This window comes from Pristis pectinata, chromosome 5, assembly GCF_009764475.1.
Source record: "Pristis pectinata isolate sPriPec2 chromosome 5, sPriPec2.1.pri, whole genome shotgun sequence".
Lineage (NCBI taxonomy): Eukaryota > Metazoa > Chordata > Chondrichthyes > Rhinopristiformes > Pristidae > Pristis > Pristis pectinata.
This window is the reverse complement of record NC_067409.1, coordinates 93,266,090-93,285,284: the sequence shown is the minus strand read 5'-3', so window position 1 is coordinate 93,285,284 and position 19,195 is coordinate 93,266,090.

Sequence of the window (19,195 nt, the reverse complement as noted above, 5' to 3'; positions counted from 1 at the left end):
GAGGGAGGAAGGCCAAATCACGGGCCCCATTTCTGATAGTGCCACAGGTAACTAATGCCCCTTTGAACTAGCTGGAGAGTTTAATGCACTGTGCAATTAGTTTCTTCACCAATAATGCAGCACCCCAATACTACAAAAAGAGTATGATCTATGATTTGAGTTCAAATTTTCTGTGGGCCTCCAATCCATAACCTCTGAACCCAGAGGCAGGGGTGCAGCAAATGTAGCTGTGGTGTAACATTGCAATTAATTAATTGGATGGACCTCCTCCAGAGTAGGATTGTGAAACTTTCCAACAACAGTCTTTTGGCGCAGCCCTAACACATCACCATTAATAATACTTTTCACAAATGTTTTACTACAGTGATTGATTTTATTCCAAAATGCTGAGAATATTTTCTGAAAGTTAGTTTGGCTTTGCCAGTACCTCACACCGAACTCTGAACCACATAAGTGCAAGCATTCTGCAGATGTAGTTACTTGCCAGCAGCAAAGCATAACTGAACACTTCCTGTCAGTTCTGTAAAACCCATCTACAACAGGAAGCAGAGCAAAGGCTTCAAATCAATCAAATGACAGGAACCAGAAGCATGTTTTATCATCAACTTGAAATAAAAGCTGAACTAAAATGATTGTCCAGTAAATTAAAATGGGACACTAAGTATGCCCATCTTTCCTGAGACGGTTTATAGTTGGTATTGATGTCATTGCATGATTTCCACTGAAAAACAGCTTTCAGTCAGAATAATCTGCAAAACAAATTGCGCAACTCTTCTGAAGTAGTTTTGCAATTCGTTCCCATGCACATTCATATTATGGAAGCCTATGCTGTCCAATAATATTACAACTCGACTCATTTGGCAACATCTGAATCACAAGTCTCCATGCTTAATCTGCAATATACAATTTAAAATGGCATTCCAGTACATAAGTGATTGACGACATCAATTTTGGAGAAATTGATGAAGTAAAAATTAGTCCTCTATTGCTTTAGCTAAATGAATATATTTGTGCCTTCATTTCCACTGACTTCAAAAAAAATGAATTTTAGAAATGGAGCACAACACACTGGCCACTATTACATAATGGCCATTATTATCACAAGTGACTGAGGATGAATTGCTCCATTCCTAATATGGGGTATTAATTTGAGACTCAATCAGTCCTTTCTAGCGGTTCTGAATTAAATACTTCAGGCCCATAATTTGAAGAAGGCCTGTGAACAGTTTCAGTGTCAAACCCAGACTTTTTTCCTTCAATATTAACAGATTAATCTGTGGTCCTATTGCTAACTCATTCCCTAGGTAAGGACTCCATCCCTCTCCCTTACAACTGTAGGAGACTGACACAGACACTCTGTCTTTCTCACCTTGCTTGATGACTTTCAAAGAGATGAAGGATAGTTAGTTGTACAGGATATATTGCTTACAATACTCACACTGGCTGCATCTATCATTATTTTAAGTTTAGGTTTTTATGTCTCATCATACATTTCAAGCCACTGATGATAAGGTAGTAGATTAAGCCATCCCTTTGCTTCCATAAATGCTGCTCAACTGGCTGGGTTTTTCCAGCAGTTCATTTTTTGCTGGTGTATGAGCAGCCAGGGAGAAACATTTGGGTTGGGGTCTGGGCATAATTACAGTCAATGGAGCTCTAATGTGAAGTCACTATAATGAAAGCCAAAAATGCAAGCAAGTTAACCTTTAGTGTATTATTTAAAAAGCACCCCACCTAGTTAAGACTGAGAAGTTAGATTGAGCATTGGTTCAAAAGAACAGTTCAGTTTATTGCTGCTGTAATACCACAAATTATGTGCCATAAACCTAACTCTACCATTTAAATAAATATGCTTCAGTTCTTGCATACAAGTAAAAAGAAAAATTGCACCATTTCCTTATCACTAACATGCATTTGTTTTCAGTATAATTCATTATTTGGCGAAAATAATAAAAATATCCGCATTCACCAGAAACCACAAATAATCATGGTCAGCTACTCAACAGGTTCCTTGTCAGATTATTGATATGCGCTCGCCACTAATCCCATCCCTCTCCCTGGAAAATGTCTGAGGATAAACTTGACTGTTCACAATCTTGGCATTCCACTTGACCCTAAACCCCATTACCAAAACCAGTTTCCTTCAACTCTGCATCATCAACCATGCCTCTGCTGTTGAAATAAGTCACCCATACCTTTGTCATCTCCAAACTCAGTCATTCTAACTCACTCCAGGCTAGCCTCCCTTGTAAACCCAGTGTAAACCTGAGCTCATTGAAAACTCTATGTGACATATCCTAACTCTGACTTTTTAATTCCATTAACCTATCACCCCTTTCATTGCTGATTGGACAGAACACAGTGGCGCACGTGGTAGAACCACTGCCTCACAGTGTCAGAGACCCAGCTTCAATCTTGACCTCCGGTGCTGCTCTGAGCCGAGAAGTGCACGCTGTCCTTATGGGTTTTCTCTGGGTGCTCCCGTTCCCTTCAACATCCCAAATGTCTCTAATGTTATGTGCCTGTGACACTGCTGCAAGCAAGTTTCTCATTGGACCCGTGCATACATATATTTGCACATATAACAATAAACTAGACTTTGACATGCAGGTTGGTAAGTTAATTGGCCACTTCAATTGCCCCCATTGTGTAGATGAATGGCAGAGCCTGGGGGGAATTGAAGGGAATACAGGGGGAAAAATGAGATTAACATAGGATTAGTGTAAATGGGTGGTTGATGGTCAGTGAGTTTAAGGACCTGTTTCTGTGTCGTATCTCTCCAGGATTCTAATATGGGATTTGAGTCTGCCAATGCCCTAATCTGAAAACTCTAACTCATGCTTTTATATCCATCCATGATTTTATAACCGTTCTCTCTATCTCCCTAACCTCCTCCATCCCTACAGCCTTCTGAGATTGTCATCATCTCACCATCATGACCCTAAACTGTGGAATTCTTCTCTGAAACTCCCCCCCCCCTTTAAAATCGTCTTTAAACCCTGCTTTTTAATCCAAGCTATTGACAGTGCCTTATGTTACCTGGTGTACAATTTATTTTAATAATTGCTCCCATAAACTCCCTTAAGACATTTTATTATGTTTTACCTAGATGCAAGTTGATATTATTATTAATAAGAGCCACAAGCCATTTCTTAGCTTTTATTAGTTGGATAATGGCCTGGATTTTCTGGAGAGGTGCCAGAGTTCTACTCAAATTCAAGCAATGAGTTTGAACTTATTGCACTTCACCACACTTACATGGGTATCTATTAGACAATTGATATACCTATTTTTAATTGAGTTTACTTAAAAAATTAAAATCATTTTAAAAGGTTTTAATTCTTTATTTGTAATTACTTTTTTTTTTACTTTTAATGATCTTTAGAATGTTTTAATAATTTGATTTTTTTAAAGCATTTGAATGTCAGAGACATTCAGAAACATTAATAGTTTTTGACAGCCAGCCAAATCAGTGGCATGGCTTAGCTGGCTGCCAAATGATTTTTTCCCGATCAACTGCATGGGGAAGGTTTGTTCTGGTCTCACTATGTGATGATTTGAATTCCAGGCAACCATGGAAGGAAGCTCTCACCAGGGAATCAATTTAGGTTAAGTGCAGACTGAGTGGATGGGTGTGCAGAGACCAGGGCTGCCTGGCTGTGGTCTAATGTGTTGTTATGCTACCCATTCCTATAATAAAACAGAATATCTAGGCACAACCAACAATAAAAAAAACCCCTGCAGATTCTAGAAATGGAACATAAAAATAGAAAATTCAACTTAACCTCAGCAGGTCAATCAGCATCCATAGAAGCACAATGTGAACAGAACATTGCCAGTGCATCTATTATATCTGGATAGACTTACAATGAAATAACACTTGAAAGGAAGTGTCTGTGTTATATCACCAGTATGATGCCTGTGTTACTGTGTCGGGGTTATGGTGCTGGGGTTGAAGAAACAATGTGAAATCTCCTGTTATCTTACTTGTTCAATCCACAGATACTACATGATAATCATATACTCAATCTGCTAATGAAAATTTTGACAAGCGGTCTTCAATCTGAGACATTAACATAGTTTCTTTTCTCTAGTGTTTCCAGAACTTTCTGTTTTTGTACTTAAGCCATTATCTGAGGTTATACAGGAGTGGGATGGAGAAAAAAAGTGCCTAATTTTAACTACTTGACAATTCAATGCTTCTTTCAGGCAAAGATTGATTACATGATCAAGTTATTATTCAGAGATTTAACTATTTCTATGACAGTCATGGCAGTAACGTATATTTTGGAATTATGTTTCATGGCCTTGGCTCATTACTGATTGGCACTGAAGTGGCTTCTCTGTTTATTTATTATTTTTGATACTTAACTATAGACACAATACAATTTTCATTCACAGAGAAGAAATTGGGAGATATAAAATTGGCTGTCCCAGGCAACAAAAGGATTCTGATAGTCTCAGTCATTACCGTGGGGCACATTAAGATCAAGCCATTTATTAATAACTAGCAATTATAATATTTGTATTTATATAATGGCTTATCAGATCAGGAGGCAATAAGTATCTTATATAGTGAGCACAGTGGAAATAATTCTATGAGCTAATCTAATTAACTACTGGGATTTGATATTTACTTAGGTTTCTTTGCCCTTGTAGTTCTGCGTGAAATATAGTGAGTAGCTTGAAGCCTGAAGAGAACAGCTACAGCAAGACTGGGCTCGTCCCTTCTAGAGCAGCTAAAGATTTCTTTCCCAATATTTTGAATCTGGCAGAGATGAATCAGCCTCCTTGTGAGCCTCAGACTTAAAAGCTCCATCATATGCCAGCAATTCCGAGTGAACCACTAGTGCTATGGGGCAAAGGACAGGAAGCACAGCTTATGGAAACATTCCCAACATTTACAACTGATTATAATACACAACATGGCAGAAATACATTGAAGCTAACCAGCACTTCTAGCCAAAAGTCACAACAAACAGCCAATAGAACTCTACACTGCCACTTTTCCTATCAGCTGAAGATCCACCTAAATCTGGGTACAAAATATTTGTTTGCTTACTAAGGTTCACAACATGAAAGATATTCTCAAACTTTACATGACGCCAATTAACAATGCAAATGTTGCTTTCAGCATTATGATCTTCAGCAACAAATAGAACTCTGAGACAACTTTATATATTAGCTTTGGACATGATCACTGAGTTATCATGGCCAGTTGCAGAAGCAGTGCTAAGTACAAGTAAATCAATTAAAAAAAACTTAAACTCTGTAAGAAAGAATGGGCTGAAATGAACCTGATGATTTTTTTCTTCAAAAATCAGGATTGAAATTACAGATTAAAAAAAATGTCAGCAAAAGGAATAAACCTAGTTGACACTGCTGCTATACAGACTAAATTTCTCGACTAGGAAACAACAGTCAACTTGCTGGCCCTTCGAGCCTGCTCTCATTTATCATGATCATGGCTGATTTTCTACTTCAGTACCACTTTCCTACGCTATTCCCATATCCTATGCTTCCCTTAATTTCCAGAAATCCATCAAAGTCTGTTCAGAAAGAACACAAAGACCGAGCCTCTACAGCCCTGTTGGGTAGAGAATTGCAAAGTTTCACCATGCTCTGCATGAAGAAATGTTTTATCATTTCAGTCCTAAACAGCCTACTCTTTATTCTGAGACTGGCCACTGGTTCTAGACTCCTTAGCCAGGGGATACATCCTCCCTGAATCTACCTTGTTGAGTCCTGTAAGAATTTTCAATTAGATCATCTCAATGTCTCCCTCATACAGAAAAAACTGCCAACCCAGGAACTAGTCTGGTGGTCTTCACTACACCTCCTCTGTGGCAAGTCTGGCAAGAAATGTGCGATTGAGGTTAGATTGAATGAAGCAACTTTAATAAATCAGAAGAAAGGACATTTTGAATTATGGTGAATTGTCTGGAGTTTCATATTTTGTTATGACAAATGAGGCAGCCATTCCACTCATCAAGTCTATGCTGGCTCACAGAACATTCCTATTAATCCCACTCCTCTCCCCACCCCACTAAATTCACCATAGTTTATTTTTCTCAGGTCCATTAACTCCACCCTGATTCTCTCACCAGCCATCTGCATTTGGGGTGATTTATACCAGCCAATTAACCTATGAATCAATATATTTTGGGAAGGAACCAGGGCACTCAGGGGAATGAAGGGCAAACTCCACCTAGGTAGCATAATAAGAATGCTTGAAATTTTTACCAGGGCAATCTCATCAGCAGAAAGATGATACTTGCAAATAGTGTGGAGCTACATGCAGAGCACAAGATGGGTTTTTGAGATATCTCCAATTCTTTCAGTACTTAATTGCTAGGGATATATTGCATATCCTGGAACTGACTTGAAAGACAAATCTAAGGATCCTATTGTCAGTAATAATCTGCTCAAGCTTTCTTTTTTTACACAGGCAGTCAATTTTGGGAGCTCTGGGATTTACCCGACTCGTATCTTCAGGTACAAGTTCACAAAAATGTAATTATCTCGATTTTCCATTTTTATATACAGATAGTCAATGAACACCTTTTCTTGACTACAATAACACGTGGGCAACCTTATAACTACTGCTGAGCAGCCACACGATGCAGATAGTAAGCAAGATTACCCACACACCTGGTTAGCCATGCCACTAAACAGCTGATGGGCAAAACTGTAAAGACTGATGGGCAGCACCTTACACACTAATAGGCAATACCACAATGGCAAGTGAACAAAACTTCATCTAGTCATTTCTAAAGAAAGACTTATTATAACACTTTACACAACCTCAATATTCTGCAAAGGACTTAGCCATTAAAGTACCTCTCATAGTGTATTGTTATAATTAGGAGATGCAACAATTATTTTCATATGAAAAAGTTCCACAAAGGTCTGTGAGAAAACAACTATATTATCCATTTTCATGTCCTGGCAGAGGGATAAGTATTGGTAAGGATATATTTTGCAGCCCTTCACTGAACAGTACCATGGGATCTTTTACATCCATCTTAGAGAGTTAGAGAGTTACATCCATCTTAGAGAGTATAAGGAAGTATCAATTCAATCTCTTAACCAAAGCAACAGTACACTACTGTGCATCAAAATGTATGTTTGTACTTAGGTTCCTGGAGTGAGAATTGTACCTACTTGATTCTACAGGAATTCAAATCCACTACACTGATGCACAGCTGAAGCAGCAATGCTGTAAATGAGCTGAATGACTTAATATATTATTTGTAAAAAAAATGTAAAAACATTGTCAAAAAAATGCTTCTAACATGTTATGAATACGTTTCTCAAGTCTGTAACATACAAGTGCCAGAAAAAATCTTGCTTTTTCTCCCAGTTGCTTTGTAGCTTGTTCACTCGCTTTAAAGAGTTTCAGTCTACTTGTTTGAAACTATTTTTAGGCATGATACTTCTCCCAGAGTCATTTTAGTTCCCAGAAATAAAGCACACCTAAAGACATGTGGGTCAGGGAGAAGAACTGCAGCTTGATTCCAGCAAGGGTGAACACGTGGGTGGGGGAGTCACTGATGTGGGGAAAGGTAAACCCACTCATTGGGTTTCTGCCTCATGACTGATCCCAAGCAGGACCTGCTGTTCTGTAGGCAATTTAGGGGAAGGCCCCAAGCTATCTCAGAGATTCCAGTAAAACTAACAGCTACATTTAACCTTCAAAACAATGAAAAAAATCCAACAGTCATTAATCCCATACACTAGTTAAAGGGAATTATTTTTTTCTCTGAATTCTGTCAACTCAATAGGACGGGCATAATTTTGTATCTGGGTACCTTGGATTGCCATGGCTTATGAGAAGCAACCAGTTGTTCAAATGCTGGTGTGTACCAGAAACATTTTCTAATCTTTATGATGGTAAATTCTGAAGTGACAGTAAACCTCATAACAATTGCCTGTTAAAATATTTTCATTTCTCAAGTAGTTAGAACTGAGATGAAATTGGTTGGATGTACAGGAAAGTTTTTCAGCATCCTTTATTCCTGCTGGCATATCTTATTTCTCTGGATATATCTTCCAATATTTTATAAGATCTGAGGAGTCAGATTGAAATTAGAACTCAAAAGCTTCAAAAAAAAAGGCACAGGAGATTGCTTCTAAATGTCCTGCAGGGGTTAGACAGAATGACTCACTATATGAGCATTTGTAAAGAAACATAGTCATGGGAGGAGGTCATTAAACCCTTCAAACCCACTCTACCATTCCTGAGATCACGGCTGCTCTGTGACTTTTCTTCAAATAGCCATCTTTTCCCAAAATACCTCTATATGCTCTGTTAACTAAAAACAAAAAAACAATAATCTCAGGTTTTAAATTATCAACTGACCCAGCACCAAATGATGCTTGTAGAACAGTTTCCTAATGTCATTTCTGGAAGGCTTGGCTCTAATTTGTAAATGAGCACCCTGGTCTTATACTGTCCAACAGGCATAGATAGTTCATGTTCATGAACTCCACCGGATTACTTCCAATTTCCATACATGGATTTCAGTGGCAAACACAGTTATTGTTTCTCATCCATCGATAGAGAAAACAAGCAGGCTGGTGTCTCTCTCCCTTCTCTCTCTCTTTCTTCTTCTTCTTCTTCAACAACGTCATTACGTCCTTTATCTTCTATTGACGTAAGCACGCCCCACACACACATACACACACACTCTCTATCTTAAAGGGACTTTCACTGAGTCCATAACACCTCCCACCCCAAGGTATCCTGAAAATATTGATCAAGTTATTCTTTAACCTTCTACATTACAGGTGATACGACTCAGGTCTGTGTAATCTCTCCCCGGAATTTAACCCTTGGAGTCTAAATATTTATTCTGGTAAATTAAATGTTGTCTGTACATCCAGATTTATAACCTTCATAAATATTCTCTTGTCCCTTATTTTAGTCACCTTACTAAAGATTCTATTAGATTCATCACCCTTTGCAAATCCTTGCTGCTGCTTTCTGATCAAGGTGTTCAGTCACTCTAGACTTATTTATAGGGATTCTAGTTAATTTCCCAACATAGGTGTTAGTCTAGCTGCTCTGAAAGTCCTTGACTTCACTCTCTCACTTTATCGAGAATCATATTACAGCTTAAATGAAAGATGTAAGATTAGATGATCAATGAACATTACAGCATCGATAACGTGGACAAAGAAGGGTTTTTATGCTGGTTTGCAGGAAAGCTGCTGGAACAGTAGAATACTAACTCATTTTCTTCCATTTATGCAAAACGGTGATCCAGTGACATACTGTATGTGTGCTGAATTCTGCTTCTGAAATACAATTCTCCCAATGACTTCCAACAGAATTGCATTTCATAAGCAGTATTCAGAACACAGACATATCAGAATGCATACTTAGTGCATACAACAGAGGACAAACGTTACAACAACGTACCCAAATAAAACATAAATGGAACATGGGCTTTATGGAGAATTCAGCTGCTCAGTAGAAAAGCAGCTGATAAACAAGAGAAAACTAAATTTCATAGAGCATTGTATAAAAAGGGCAGACATATGAACATACATATAACTATATCGTTCAGCTTAAGGACATTCTGAAGTACTTAAAATGAAATTCCATCCAATAATATGACGTAATCAAGGAGAGCCTTCCAGATTACAAAACCAATTTTGTGTAATGCATCATATGACAGGAAGGTATCACGCATCATTGCATCAATGTTTATCATGGACAAATCACAAGATCTGAAAATGATGAATTGAGGACTTAATCAACTGAGGGTGGTGTAAAAAGCTTCTTAAAATTTTAGTAAGTACATTACCTCAAATGAAATATGGCATCTATTTGGAGTATTAGAATTTATTAGATCACATTCTATGATTGCAAATAATTATAATCAATTATACCATAAATAATGAATCAGAATGCAAAGTGCAGAAATGTATATGTAATTGAATTTATCCAATTACTATATCCTTGACATAAAACCAAACTTCTTTAATGTTATGTAATCCTTTACCAAGAGCAAATAATAATTAACAATAATTAAAATTGAGCTGTTTTTCTCACAATTGTTCATTTAGCCCCAAGATGGATTCATGTTTGGCTTTGATTCCTGGATAGCTTACGTGATTGCTGAAGAGTTTGGGTGGAACTTGAACTCCAGCTGGCCACAGGAAACCAGATCAAAAGGAGGAGGAACAGTTAAAAATGGAAAAAAAACCTGTAAGAATTGGTCTCATGTTCCAATCCTTACAACCACTATGTCAAATGACAGGCAACAAGACAACACGGGAAGCTTCTTTAAATACTGATATTGAGTCTTGATGATGTAACTGGTACTTGATAACATGGTAGCATTAACCTTAATGGGAAAGTATCAATAGTTTTTGCTAATGGCTTACCACTGGGATAGGAAGACTTCCTATACACAATCTTGCCTTGGACTGCCTTTCCTAGTTTCCAGGTGAGACTGTACCAGATTGAAGTGGGTTTCTTTTCGTTACAACATTTTAATGTGAAGCTCATTATGAAGCATGAAACTAAATTTTGCACCAAAATCCAAATTCACCCTGAAATAAAAAACTTAGTTTTCAATGGCATCATTCGAAAACATGGTTGAAAATTTCTCCAGAGGACTGAAACTATATGTTGCAGAGGAAAGTTTGGAATTATGCTGAATGTACCAGTGAAAGAACAATAGTAAAGGTCTGCTCACAATTAGGGAAAAAGACATTGCAATGAATTTAGGCAGAAGAACAAGACACAAGTTGGCATTCAACAACTGAGCCAAGACAGCATTTTAACAGAGGATACATTATGCTTATAGGGTCATATGATCTCATTGTGTGAATCTATTTTGTAAAAGAACATTCCAAGTTTAAAGCAAAAATAAAGATGTCCAATTATATACTTTCTAATATTGAAGGTGTCTTTATAATTTTGGTTAAAAACAATGATTTGCATGATTGAGATAAGGTGATGCCTCAGTGTATAGCTTGGGTGTTGATTCGGAGCCAAGTACTTAGACCATGTACAAAGATGAAGAACTGGTTTGCCTGACAAGCATTGTTCATTGCTCAACAAATATTGTTATTCTACTGTCAACAATTATCAAAATAAAAGTGCACATACAATGGTTTTAATTTTGCTTAGAAGCAAAGTACAATCAGATTCAGTATTTTGTGGGAAGACAAATGTTAAAAGTTAAAATAGTGAATTGGTGGATTGCTGATTAGAGATGACCTTTCATGAATAAGGTTGAACAGGTCAGACTGAAAGTATACAAAGAGGATGAAGCAAAGCCTTTCAACCATCAAAATGTACAACCAAAGAGTGTGATAGAATGTTCTTCAACTGTCTATCCAGGACAAAACAGCCTATTTGATTATGTACCCTGTCCACCACCATACACATCCATTCCGTTACCACCGATGACACCTACAGCATGTGAGTTAATTTTCAAAAGATTACTAAAAATAAGGAAGTATTACTGATGAAATTGAGTGACTCAAAAATGGAAAAGACTTCCACCACATATGCTACAATTCCAAGGATAGTCAAATTAAATATTAAAATCTTTAACCTCTGATCTTTCAAATCCTTGAATACAAAAGTTGTCCTAGAAGATCAGAGTATCATAAAGCTTTTGTACAAAAACAGAGAAAGGGGTAAATAAAAAATAATAAATGACAGTCAACTTAACACTATTAGTGGTTATGTTTCTAAAAAGCTATTATAAGGACAAGTGGATACTTGGTTGGAAAATCATGAGCCAATTGAAAAGAACCAACAAGGATTTGCAAAAGGCAAGTCCGGTCTTGATAAACGTAAATGGATTATTTTCTGAGATAAAAGGTGTGTTGTTACACAGGTTTTTTTCCCGTCAAAAGGCATTGTCTTAACATTATGCTAGTTAATAAAATTAAGAAGATTTTAGGAAGGAGGCAGCAACATAAACAGGAAGCTGATTAAAGGACAAAATAGAGAAATCTGCAGTTAATGAATCTTTATCAGAAAGGAACAATGCATGTAATGGTTGTTTCAGGCATCCATGAGACTTTGATTCTATCAATTTACAGAAATTCTCTGGGCTTAGTTATAAAGGACACAATGACAAAATGAAAGCAGAAAGCATGAAACACTCAGCAAGTCAGGCAGCATGCATGGAAAGAGAAACAGAATTAACATTTCAGGTTGACGACCCTTCATCAGAAAGTTAATTTTTCAACCTGAAACATTGTCTTGTTCCTTTTTCCACAGATGCTGCCTGACCTGTTGTGTTTCCAGCATTTTCTATTTTTAATTCAGATTTCCAGCATGTGCAGTTTTTTTTATTCATTTACTGTTAGGAGGATGAAGTTAGATTAATAGTCATCAAATGACATTTCTTGACAGTGTGAGTGGCTGTAAGAAATATATATGAAACAGGACATTTCTAACAGGAGTAGGACAGTAGGTTAGATTCACAAACCTTCAAAAGTGGGTAGTAAATCTGTGGAATAAAAAAAATGGAATCCTAGATGCATTAGAGTACAAGAGCAATGGGATAACTTCCTCATAATCCTGAACAAACCAGTGATTATACAAAAGTTGGGTTGTACTGACTGATATTTGGTTGCCTAACACTGGGAAGGATGTGGAGAAGGTAAAGAGGAGATTCAGTGAGATGGTAAGAGAGGGAAGAAACCTTGGGATTGAGGGCAATTTCAATTAACCAGGGCAGCCTTTCACCAGAAGAGAGAAAGTAATGAAGAACTTCTAAACTTATAAACTGTTTTAGTCAGGAACCAGAGGTAGTACTACCCCTCAGGCAATGAATGAAGAGGTTAACAGACTTTCTCTTCAGTTTATTATGATATGGAGTATCGAAAACAGATAGATGTTGAAAACAAATTCTGTAATACCTATTAACTAAGTACATTATTAATAATTGAGAAGAAAAATATATAAGCATGTGTGACAATTGCAGTGGAGTCCAGTGATTGGCTTTATCAAAAGAGCATTGCAGGCAGGTGAGTGGAAGATTCTGAAATTCTTCTCCAAGTGAATCCAAATTTTTGGTCTGCAACTATTGGTAAAAGTTAAACAAACAAATGGAGTTTGGTTGGGAAAGATTTCTCACATTTTCATCCAAATAAAATCAGTCCTCAACCCATGACTTTCTGAATCAATATCAGGAGTTCTACACTGAGCCAAGGATGACATCCAAGTGTCACAAAAAACACAGATGATATTTGCTTGGTAAGCCTAATTTAAAGCTGACTGATAGAGATTCATTGTGCATGTACAATCATGATGGGGTTTATAGAGAATGCAGTTGAGCAACAACTTGCAAACTTTCTAAAATTTTCTGCTGTATAATGCAGGGACTGGCATTCATCCAGTGGAGTTGAGCTAACACAATACAAAGCAGGGATCAGATCTAGAACCTTCTACTCCATTTTCAAATCAGTAAAGCAGGACTGTGCACTGGCAAAAGTTGGTAGAATAGCTGTATCTGAAGGGCTGCTATAGTTATGCACCACAGGGAAGATTTCTGATTTCACACATCAATCATTTTTCAAGACGTTCATATAATTTGAGGAACAGAACAGCAGGCCACCATCTTCTTTTCAGTGCAAGTTTGTAGAGTATGGCAACTGGATTCAATGTTAAGATTACCTCACAGAAATTAACTCCCAGCCAGAAGAAATGAACATGTTAAATCCACATTGCACTTCCCAGCTCATTAGCAGAGTTCAACAGCACCTCTGCATCATCCTTGTTGTTCAATATCTCCTGCATTTTACCATATCATAGACCATTCTTCTTGTTCTCTCCTCCTCTGCTTCTTTACAATTTCATCCTTGACTTATCTCTAAATTTATCCCATTTCTGATTTAACTTCACTGATCAGAAATGACAACTGTTTTGTTTTTTCCAAACCACAGATCCTGCCAGATCTGCTGACTATTTCCAGCATTTTCTATTTTTATTCCAGTTTTTCAGTGTCTGCAGTAGTTTTACTTCAGTAGCATTTCTAGAAAGTTAACTTTTAAATCTTAGTTATCATGCATTAGGGAAACATCATGAAGAATAATCACAGCACCTTTCAAATCTCTGTCTTTCCACACCTCAATGGGACACTTTAGCCCAGACGCTAACATTAAAATATCAATTGTGCTCACAATTTCCTAATTTATCATGATGGTTTTAATTTGTAATTAGGTTAAAGTAAGAAATCAGTTATAAGCTTGTTCCTTTGTGTTTTGATTGCATTTAGTTTGCATAACCCTGCTTACACTAATTGACAAGTAGCATGAACTCTAATGGAACTGGAAAATATATCAAAGGTAATTAAATGCAAAGAACAAGAGTAGGAATTGATTAAAAATTAAATGAAATAATAGCTTCATGTGGGATTTGACTAATTTGTAATTGAATATCTTACCACTGGAGACATAACCAAGTCCAAATTAATATCTGAAAGCTGGGACCAGCGCAATACAGCACAAGACTTTCCCCAACCTATAAACCAACAAGAATGGCCAACCCCTGATCTGAACCATTTTTTGCAGAATAACAATGTTGACAATTTGTTGGCTGCTTTCTATTCAATAATGCAGTGATAGCTGTTGTTAACTTGTATTTTTTCAACCCCTACTTATGTTCCTCTGAGGAAAAAGGTTCATATAAGATTTACATAAAGCATCTATCCATTTTAATCTGTAAAAAGAGGACAGCAAGTTCAATTTCTGTTTTATGGTAGGGGTGCGATGTGGCCAGAGTCCATGAGTGTGTCTCAGCAATCCTACTAAGTTTTCAGAGGATAGATTACTCGACTGCGGTGTCACCCTTGAAACTCTTCAATCATTGCAGCTCACTGGCATGGTGGCAGCAGTCTCAGCTTCCACAGAAGCATTCAGACTTCTGATGGGAGCTGCTTCTGTGACAATGGGACCTGAGAATTCAAATGGTGGATTTCAGCATCTATCAAACATATTGCTTTGAGATGAGAAGTCTTTATGGGTCCCACAGGAGATGAATTGAATACGTCTTTAAAAAAAATGGGTGTGGGATCACAAGCCATAGTTACCTCAAAACTGTTCAATGTTGTACGTCCGTACTCCATTATTTTGCTGCCCTTTCATTATCACAAAATGCAGCCCTTGCCAACTGTGCTGTTCTTTAGCTACTTCCAACAGAGGCTGGAGAGGAAGGGGTCAAGATCTTTCTTGCTACCACATCTAAAAATTAGCCTGCACTGCTTAAAGGCAGCCTGAGTCTCTTCAAGGGAGGTAAACACTCACTACTGGAGTTGGTGAACTCATATGGAATAGTGTTGTGGAGCGAGATAAAACAGGGGGAGAGTTTGCAACTTTTTTTTGACAGTGCATGGGAGGTCCTGGTGGAAAACAGAGATGTCCTGTTTCCTCAAAGTTGGTGGTGAGGAAACATTGTTGGTAAGGTAAGAAGGGAGGTGAATTCATCTGCTTACAGGGGTTTCCAAGATCTTCAAATGCCTTCAAGCACTAAAGGTACCACCAGCAGTAGACACTGCTCTTTCACCACATCGCCAGAACTCATCCACCAAATGTCTCTATCAATCGAGGCATTGCTAATAAGTGCCACCACTTAGCACTACTTACATCCTCAGCTCACAGCTTGTCCACATCCTTCGCTACTCACCATGACAGCCACATCATTGTATGCCCCTCACTAACTTCTCTTACGGGAGAAGATGCTGCAAAACCAGAGGCAGCTGGAATTAAATAAGAGGACACTGACAAGTCCCCTGCCTGGGGGTGAGAACATACAGACAGTCCGGGTCATTAGTAGAAGGGCTGTCGCTGAGATGGTGGCCAACAGTAGGGGTGAATCCATTGAAGACGAGGACATTCTCACGCCCAGTCCTTCACATCCCACTTCTTTCTCTTCCACAACCTTGCGTGACCTACAAGCTGCTGACGGTGAAACATCTTACTTCTCCCTCCTCTCGCCATAACTGTGCCTTGAACCTTTCAGATACCCACAAGCTGCAGCCTGGCCAGACACTGCAGGAAATCCACAGCAACAGTGATGATGAAGGTGCACCATCATAGCCTCCAGCCCAGGGAGTGCTCACTGCATATAGCTTTAGGGCTAACATAAAGCAGGATCAGTGTATCGTACAATACCCGGCATGATTGCATTGCAGTCAGGCCCGAATCAGCTAGGGGTCAGCTGACAAAGTTGTTGTGAGTACACTGCTGAGTACTTTAATGGGGCAGCAGTTAGAAGGTGGCTGACAGTTCTTCACACTGGCATGTGCAGTCTACATTCAAATTCAGACCACATAGTGGAGTCGGGCACCAGTTTTGCCCAGGCCTCTGTCTATCCTGCCTGGTCCGGCTCTCTCCTCCGTTAACGTACTGGTGGACCAACCACGATGCAGCAATTGATGGCCAAAGTCTCAGGCCTCATTTCAGCAAAGGCAATCTGGGTGCTGTACTAGTAGCTGAGACTGCTGCTACCATGCCAGAGGATTGCAGTGCTCAAAGGGACGGTGAGGGCTTCACACGGTGCAGGGATCTGTCCTCCAGCAGATTACTGGGATTGCTGAGATGTACCCACACACACTCCTTCCAGCTCCCTACTACTACTCTTCCACCCCTAACACAAGAGAGGCAACAGTTTCACAGAGCATGACCTTGCTGACCTCTATCACAAGAGGCCTGGTGATGACACGCACACTACCCCAGTGTCCTTGCATTTGGCTGGCAGCAAGTTCACACAGACTGCTGCCATTCATTACAAAACAGTGCAGCCGAGCTGCCCAACGACATGCTCCAGGACCATCTACTACCTCCCTCACTGACTCCAGGATTTAGTTAAACCCTCAGCAGTCTAGTTCCTACGTGCAGGTCTTTTTCAGTCAGCAGATTAAAAGTCAATGGAGTCTGGAGTATGTTTCCAGTTCTTGCCCTGAAATCTATCTTTAATTTTTACAGAATCATTACAAACAGGAAATGTTACAACATTTGTTCTGTTGAAAACGTTATCTGAGCAATGCTGCTGGTAAGAATTTGTAGCTTCATTAGTTTATACTGCAACCGGACATTTAATTTTTCTGATTATAGTCAGGAATGTTCTCCTTTGGCCCTGCCTCGGGGTGAGATGTCTACATAATACATTGCAGATTCTTAAATAGGTGCCAGCTATCATAACATCAATTCAAAGGCAAAATAACATTATGTAAGAGTACAGTTGTGCTGTGGTCAAAAAGCAGGAGTGGTATTGTTTGGGTACAATTGCCAGTTGTGGGATTACAGTGTATGGTGTACTGATTCAATGTTTCCAACTTCAGCAAGCTTTTGAGTGTCTGCAGAATGAACAGCAAGTGTGAGAATCTCCCTCCCTGGGAATTGAGCAACTTCTTCAGTAGAAACAAAGGACTGAGTCACTATTAGCCATTCTCAGCCACAGCTAACAGTGCTACAATCCTGTGTGATACCCCATAACATAATCAAAATTAGCATATTACATATTCTCATGAAAAAAATAGCTCTTACCTCTGAACGTTATGAATCTGAGAAAGGAGGAACCTTGAAAGTTTGACTGTGCTGTCATTTATTTTTTGCCTGATTATATAGGAAAGCTCAAATACTGAGGTCTGGGTTGGTTGTCAGATCCTGCTGCCAGTCAAATAGTATTCTCTTCACCCTAAGCAAGGGTGAAACTGTTGAAATGTGTACTGTCGTTTTTTTTGCCAAAATGGGAATTTAAATCATAAGACATAGGAGCAGAATTAGGTTATTTGGCTTATCGAGTTTGCTCCGCCATTTGATCATGGTTGATTTATTATTCTCTCAACCCCATTCTCCTGCCTTCTCCCTGTAACCTTTGACACCCTTACTAATCAAGAACCTATCAACCACCGCTTTAAGTACATCCAATGACTTGGCCTCCACGCTGTCTGTGGCAATGAATTCCACAGATTCACCAGCCTCTGGCTAAAGAAATTCCTCCTCTCCTCTGTTCTGAAGGGATGACCTTTTATTCTGAGGCTGTGCCCGCTAATCCTGGACTCTCCTACTACTGGAAACATCCTCTTCACATCCATTCTATCCAGGCCTTTCAATATTCGGTAGATTTCAAAGAGATACCCCTTCATCCTTCTAAACTCCAACGAGTATAGGCCCAGAACCATCAAACACTCCTCATACATTAACCCTTTCATCCACGGGATCATTCTTGTAAACCTCCTCTGGGCCGTCTCCAATGCTAGCACATCCTTCCTTGGATATGGGGCCTAAAACTGCTCATAATTTGGTTCAATAATATCTCAAGACCCTAATTTACTTATTAAAGTACTTCACAATCTTTGGAATTCTCTGTCCCTGAGATGTAAGCAAGCTGTTTCATTGAATATATTCAAGATTGACAGGGATACATTTTTGGACTATAGGGGTGTCAAGGTTTATAAGAAACTGACAGGAAAGTGGAGCAGAGGCCAAGATCAGATCATCCAATGAACTTATTCAATGACAGAACAGGCTCAAATGGCAAACAGCCAACTCCTGCTCCTATTATTTATGTTATTATGTTCCTGTTGCACTGTACATGGACTATTTGGAGTGTTGGTAATCAAATACATGAGACAGAAAGGTTTCTCTCTGATTGCCACATCAGTGCCAACCACTTCACACCAAGTGAAAAATCTCTTCCTTTTGTTTCCAAAAAGTTATGCTTGAAAATTTCAAAGTTATGTTGGCTTTGGAACTCAATCATTTCAACCCAAATACATCACCAGAATGTCCACATGGAATACACTGGTCTCTGAAATTATTTTCACTGGATTTGTTGCTTTATAATCATGAGAGTTATTCACATGACAATGATTGAATGGTGAACATTCCACAAAAATCCCTGCTGTTATTTGTGTCCTAACCTTAAACAACAGTACTGCCTCTCCATATTATAATGTTGGAATGAAAAGACGACTTAATTCTTCCATGCTGACAATGAAGCACTAATAATTGCAGGGTCCCTAAATATGGGTGTTAGGAGAGATGTTCAGTGAGTTCTTTACTTGAAATCCTTTGGGAAAGGAGGATTTACAAAGTTTGACTCTGGCAGCACAAAACATCATTTTACATCATGACAACTATATATTTTGTTCTGCTGAAGCACAACAGATATCTTCCCTTAAAAAAGTTGCTTTATTTTTTTCTCCCCACTTGT